We start from the raw sequence: 8167 nt of genomic DNA on the forward strand, positions 1-8167 counted from the left end.
TTCAAATTTATCATTTGCTAAACAAAAAAAAAAACTGGTACATTAACCATGTAAAGACCCATTCCTCCCCCTTTCCCCCCCCCAAAAAAAAATTATGAACAAAAACGTTTATTTTGGTCTTGTTATTAAATTCGTATTTTAACGTTTCTTGAAAAGGGAGTAACCCATATACATTATGTTCCTGGCAAGAGTTCAATATTTTAAAAAAGACAACGATGCACTGGTCAGTTTTTTGTTGTACATAGATAAATTTGCTTTTCGTTAAAACGGTTTCTTTTCTTTATCGCTTGGATAAGTTAAAAGGTTTTTAGAATAAGCCTTAAAAAAATGGATTCTTCGCAATCAGACAGTCTTCAATGCGCAGAGGGTGGGCGATTCGAACACAGGCATCGCCTAACAAAACCCTAAATTTTTAAGTAATCACGGTCCACCCTTTCAAGAGATAATCATGACACAAACAGACCATTTATTGTAGTCAGGAAGATTTGAAACATAAACCTCTATCAAAAACTGAAAACTAAAAATTGAACAAGGTTACAAGGCCTTCCTTAACTAACTATTTTGGCACCGACCAGAAGTCTTCGTAAAGGAATTGGTTAGAATTAAATATTTAGACATTGTTATATAATGGCCACTGTTGTTCAGATCTGTGAGGCCATAAATTCCAACGTGTGGTTTAATGTTTTTAATATTTATTCTAGGGAATGTGCATTTAACTCCTGAAAAAATGGCTACTCATTGCCAATAAATTTAATACTCGGACACTGAATCTGAGTTTAGAGAATGTATCAAAATTTCCTAAGGAGTGAAATTTTTTAAGACGGGAAAATTAGCAATTATTTTACTTTTAATTTAAAACTTATGGGTTGTCCCAAACCAATGATTTATACTTTCTCTAAAGAGATGCTCCTAGTCAAAAACAAAAAAATAAATAAAAATAAAAGTTACTCGTTGCCAAAAATTTATTAGTCGGACGCTGAATCTGAATCTAAAGAAATATATCAAAATTTCCAAGTGAGTTTTGAAATATTCGAGAAAAATAATAATTTTTTTATCTTAATTTAAAACATGTGTATTTTGGCTAAATAATTAAATGTACTTGCTCTATACAAGACAAATTTTGCTATAATTTCAGCTTTATCGTGTATTTTGGAAATGCAACCTATGATTGTGCAACGTGCATTATATATATTGAACTACAGTGGATATAGATCCTCTAACCTATTGCACGTAACAATCGGCTTATGTTGGCTAAGCGCTTTGACTACTGCAATAGATAAAGGACGAACTGATCGCTAGTTACAGATAACATTAACAAATATCAACTTATGCAATATTGAATGCAGTTCATTGAATTGCATCAGGTGACGAGTGCATTGTGCAGCGAATCTTCTTTCTTTGTTTATCGCTTCAATCTCAAAAAAATAAAATTAATAGCTTTTCATTTGACGAGGTAAATGCTTTACGTCTAATTCTATATTTAGTAGTGGTCCGACGTTCGACCGAACATTGACATAGAGGTCACACATCAAGAAAAATAAACAAGACTTTTTTCAACCAGAAAAATTCAAAACAAAACTTAGACAGAAATCGAATACTCATATCTTGCAACTTAGTATGAGATATATTATACTCATAACATATGTTTGTGTAACACAAGACATACAAATCCAACAACGCAACACCGTGGTATTTTTTAAAATATAATACGTAAGAAATATAATATAATACACAACCAGCGAATATGACGTTTGCCTATATTTCTGAATGACCTCTCGGAAACATTCCCAACATCATCATATCTAGACTAGAATGTAAAAATTAATTTAATATCTAATATTAAGAAACGTATGTAAATAAAAAAATTGAGATATAAAATGGACAGACGTGCTGTAATAGTTAAAATCGATGTGCAGTTTCCTGTCTTTTCAGTCTGGTGTGAGGATTCCAGGTTAATCGCTTGTCCAAATGTAGTCCAAGGTAGCGGATCTGTTTGACAGGGGTAAGAGTAACATCATTAAATGAAACTGTAGGGCAGTCAAAAGGTTTACGACGAAGGTTAAAGGTGATTTGATGGGATTTAGACTAGAATGTATAAATTGATTTAATAGCTAATATTAAGAAATATATGTAAATAAAATAAAATTGAGAGATAAAAGTAACAGGAGAAATATATAAATCTTAATTTAATGACGGTATGTGAAATTAATTGATGTGATAAAAATGTAAAAAAAGAAACTCAAACTATTTATATTTATTCGACGGTGTTTAAACTTTGGAAAACTCAACAAAACCAAGACAAATCATATCACATCATCTTAAATCTTCCATTACACATCATTTATCCTCCATTTTTCTTTTATAATATACTGATTTAACAGATAGCCACTGTAAATTAACTTGGATTGACATTCGACTAAAAAGAGTCAAGATATCAAGAAAAAAAAGACAAACCAAAGACTAGAATTAGTACTTCTGACTACTTTCTAAGGAGCGAAACACTTTATTGAAAAAGCACTGCCGCCCAACTGCATACCAAGGCTAGTTGGACAGTTCCTTATTGTTCTTATATTAGGGGTATTCATAATGCTGTGTTAAATGTAAAATGTTTTACCATGTTAAATGTTATAAGTATAGGATTGTGAGCAGCCCTATTCAAAGTTATGTTACTTGCATAAGAGTTCCTAGCGGAATTTTTGAGCAACTTGTTTTATAACCTTCCCTTCCAAAACTTCATATTGTTTACTTTTAAGTTTTTATTAAAGTAATTTATTACAACATGCCTAAATTGGGTGAAAAGTGGAAGGTGTGTAAAAGGTTAGCTACTTGTGAGAAAGAGAATCAAGATGAGCTAATTGACAACTGTCATTACATTATTATTATTGTCATCCATTGCTTTATTAGTTATAAAAACATCCAAATAATAATAACACAAACTACGAGCAAGTAACTTAACACGACAAAAAACATAATGATGTCGAGCTCAACTGGTCTGTTGCGTGACGTCGTTTTCCGTTTAACAGACCTAGTAACGGACTCTCAACCATGTTATATCTTATATCGTTTTAACGTGGTAAAAGAAGGAAATATTTCTCCATTTAACACGCTTTAACATGTTAAACTAAAGATCATGAATACTCCTATTACATAGGCATAGTCAGTATATATTAAAATACGTAATAGTAGTACATGGTTTTTTTCCCATATTGTTTTAGATCTTTAATCTTTTTTCTTATTTTTTTAATTATATAACAAATATATAAAATAGAATTATAAAAAAAAAAAATTAATATGAAGAGAAGATGGTTGGAGGTGCGGTCAGAAAATAAACACAAATACGTTGAAAAACTTATCATTTATTATTATATTATATTATTATAATTTAATAATTAAATAAGTTTTTTCAACCGATTTATGTTATTTTCTCATTGCACCTCCAACTTCATATATATTATCCAACTATCTTCTAATCATTATTAGAACTAATATCGGAAGAAGATAGTTGACCCTATAAAGTAGATTGTAGGAAGATAGTCCGCGTGGCGATCGATAAAAGTAAAAAATAATTAAAAAAAACAAACTATTTAATGGTGGCAACTAACGTTTCGTCCTACTTCTCAGGGCTAAATGAAAACAAGAGACAATGTAATATGAGTCAAAATAATTAGAATTTATTCTACTATATACCATACTATTTACTATATTTCTATTATTTGTAATGTAATAGACGAGACAGAAGAATTGTTGACGGCAGCACATGCGCGGGAGGTATCGGGCAGAGAGGGAGAGAAATCATATGTTCTGTTGTTGGATGTTTTTAATGGATGGACATTGATGTAAAGTCTAGTGTATTTTTGGTTTTTCTGTGAGCTAAGTTAAGTTGAAAAACTGTGTATTGAAAAGTGATCTTTCTCTATCTCTCTGCTGCGACCAGCTGTGTGCAAGTACGTACGCAATATTGTTCACCTTTGGACATAGATAACAATTGTATATATTTTAATTGTAGGTTACATTATAAGTTAGTAATAAGTACATAGATATATATTTAGGGATAAGTTAGATATAATTAGACTAAGATAGGATAAGGCCATTGTTAGTTAAGATTGTTCTTTTTAATTTACAATTCGTTTAAGTAAAACTGTATTTCAAAAACATTAAAAAACAAATGTTTCTTGTTGTGGACATGTGAGTTAAAACAATAATAATTAACCTTGCAATCTGAATACATTACAGTAATAAGTATTGTTTTACTATTTATTACACCAGTTTTATATTTACAATAACATCAAACATGACTGTACTAATTATTAATAAGTTACCAATAAATTTATGTTGATTTAATTTGTCTCTTTCTTTTTTTTTTTTTTTAAATATTTTTGTATAATTTTTTACTCTCTTTATATATGTATCGTAATTCTATTGACACATCTTACAATGTTTTTATTTTTTTTCCATTTAGCCTTGACGAAGTCCTGCAAAGTTGGGCGAAACGTTGGTTAACAATAAATAGTTAACTATCTCCCTAAGATTTACTGTAACTATCTTTTCCAGTATTATTTTTTTTTTAAAGTTATATCTTCTACTGGAAGAGTTTCGTTTATAATTCGATCCTGTGAATAAAAGATACTATTCCTTGTTTTAATTATTTATATATTTTATATCATTAAAAACGAAAAAATGTTTCAGGATAGTCAACCCATCCTCAGGTATCTACAATTATTTCTAAAATTCATCCTATGCATACAACACTTAATCAATATATCACAATTTCTTTTTTAAAAATTTAAAACAATTACTTCCTTATTAGTTTTATAATGCTAACAATAACAAACATATTCTTGTCACTAATATAAAATTTTAATGATTAAAAAAAACAACATATTATAAATAAGGAGATCTGAAATACCTTCCTGAAACCAGGTTATCTTTATCATTGATAACAAATAGATTATAATGGATTAAACTAATTCAATATTCTCCTACCTTTGTTCCACAAAAGATTTATTAATAATCTATTAACAATATTTTTTAAAGCATATTACACCATAACGTATTAAATTTATTCTACTATCCAATACTATTATACAACATTAAATTACTAAATGATTTACTATATCTATGTAATGTGTATATACATTATTGGATATCTATCTTAAAGTTAATAGCCCTTACCTATGTTTTTTATGATATATATTGCTTCTGTTATTTTTCTATTTCTTTTGTGATTTACTGTGACTAAGATTTTAGGATTTCATAATTCTAATATAATCCTACCAGATCACCTTTACTCTCCGTCGTAAACCTCTCCTCCCCAGTCCTACAGTATCCTTTCCGTAATCCGTAATACACCACTAATGCCTGTTGAACAGATTCGATACTTAGGACTCCATCTTGACAAGAGACTTACTTGGAATCCACACACAAGACTGAAACTGCTCGTAGATTCCGATTGCTACAACACTTACTTGACAAACACTCTAAGCTTCCCCTTCACTACAAAATATTAGTATACACTACAATAATCAGACCAATTTGGACATATGGAATTGAGCTCTGGGGCTCCACCAAACCATCAAATTCTTCCCGCATCCAATCGTTACAATCCAAAATCCTACGTAAAATCCTTGATGCTCCTTATTACGTCACAAATAAACTCAGTCAAAAAACAGATTTGACCCAAAACAGATATTCGTCTTTTCATTCCAAACTCCTTAACCATCCTAACCCATTAATTTTTAATCTTTCATCCTTAACAATCCCTGATAATCCTCCGAGGCGTCTGAAAATAAGATGGCCACGGGACCTTCTAATTTAAATTAATGTTTGAAGTACCACCAATGGGTGGTTCCTTCCCAAGATTTTCAAGTGTATATGAAACATACTACATATTTACCTATTGTATTATTTTGTACAGTTGTAAATTACATTAAATAAATAATTAAAAAATATAATTCTAATATAGATTTACTGAAATATTCCAGTTTGTCGTATGAAAGATAATTAAATTTTTAAAAACAACAACAAACAAATATTAAGAGGATGCTGCAAACAATTCTTGTATTGGAGTTTACTGTAAACGCGTTAAGGAAAGTCGTGTGAGCGAGCACGCCAGATAATTTCTTAGAGAACTGAGGAAGCAAACAACGTTAATAAGAGTTTTATGTAAATGAACGAAAACCCTTCATCGGACGCGAACAAGCAACTGCTCGCCGAGGGGTTTATTAAATATTGTATTAGTTGTTGCCAGTCCTTTGTCACATTAAGGCACATATATGAGTTTCATTAAGGAATAATTGGACTCTCTTTAATAATCCCGCCCCAGTTGTTATTAAATAAGACTGGTCTTAGGAGGCTGTTAAAAGAGATTAAGAACTAATTTTAGTGCAGAATGACTTATATTTAATGTATATTACACGAAAGGACTTAAAGTTCAAAAATAAACTTGTACCACTAAAATCCATACAGACCTTGGATCAATATTTGTTAAGGAAACACTATTTCTAGCCAACGGTCGTGCAAGGTGCTCTGGCTAGAATAACGCTCAATTGGCTGGTTCTCCCCCAATTAAAGTGACACCTAAGGGAGAATCTGCTTGATAATAATTAAATTATTATTTTAAATCACATTTTAATAATAAATCCTACGGATTAATAATACAGTATTTAAAATTTGATTTTATAATAAATTTCACCTGAATGTGAGTGAAAAACTTATTGCTCTAATTGAGAATGTATGTTACATTAATTGAACACAACTAAGAATTTTATATAAATTAATTTATAGATGAAGTGATAAGGCGGTAACTATAGTAACATAAATGGAAACAGCTTACTTCGATATAATCGTTTGTTTTTTTTTCTCATTGTGCTTCAATAATAATACTGTATTGAAACAATTCAAATTGATTGATGTATTAAAGTGTGCTAAACGATTTTTTAGGAGTGTAATAGATCACCTCGAGAAACCCTTAAGTACAAATATTCACAAAAATGGAATAATAAAATTATTTTGCCCATAATCTTCGCCTCTAATTTCTTTTGGAAAATCCCCAAAATAAACCAAGGTGAAGATTTCTAATTTTGAGGACAAATGAATATGATTTGTTTTTCCTAAATAAAAAAATTGTTGACTTACTATACTGAAATCCTCATTAGATTTTTTAAAATTTTTAGTAAGTAAAAAATCATTCAATAAAATCAATACTATTTTTTCCTTATTATTCAGAAACAAACAAATCGGTCTATGAAAAAAATGTTTACTTTCTGATCCATGCGCCAAAACTGCTTAATTTTTTTTAACGAAAAAATCGAGCCATCCTGTGTTCTTCCTTGGAAAATCCTGAAAAAATAGTAAAAAAAACCCATAGCAATCGGATTAAAGGTACATAAAGTACGAAAAAACAAACATTAATTTTTATATATTAGACATATAAAAGACCCGATATAAAAAAAATGACCTTAGTGAAACCAAAAACTGACTATTATCAGAATTTCAAATAAATTATTACAGCCAAGTTGTATATTTGAAAATATTTTTTTTTTAATACGTTAAAAATGTTGAATAAATTTACAGATGAAAATGGCCAATACAAACTGTCGAAACCTTACAAAAGTGTGGAATGTATGTAGATAGAATAATATTGTTATATGTTTTGGTTATTATTACATTTAGTGCTGTGCGAGCATCATCCAACTTTCACTTGCCATGCTACTTTGAATTGAAATTACTCCATGCTCGTTTCGGTACAGATATTATTCAAAAAGTAGTGTCGTCCAACTGAATTGGGTTCCTGTACTAAGATTAGTTTGACAATTCCTTATTATTCTTATATTACACAGGCATAGAAATTAAATATTAAAATAAATAAATGTAAAGCATATTTTTTTATTCTTATTGTTTTAGGTTTTATAATCTTTTTTCTGTTTTCAATTTATTTTATTTTTTTGTCCTTTTTACTTTCTTCTATTTTAATTATATTACTAATTTCTTTTCCTTCTATTATTCCCTATATATTTACATCGAATTCTCTCCAAGTACAATAAATAAAAATATTTCAAATATAGAAAAATATATACATATAAAAAACCCTATATGGTCATGTACAATTATATTTCATTAAATTAAAAAAAAAATAAATACATTTAAATAAAAGTGATTATTATAACAA

The sequence above is a fragment of the Halyomorpha halys genome, unplaced genomic scaffold (assembly GCF_000696795.3).
Source record: "Halyomorpha halys isolate HHAL.00 unplaced genomic scaffold, Hhal_1.1 Scaffold172.1, whole genome shotgun sequence".
Classification (NCBI taxonomy): Eukaryota; Metazoa; Arthropoda; class Insecta; order Hemiptera; family Pentatomidae; genus Halyomorpha; species Halyomorpha halys.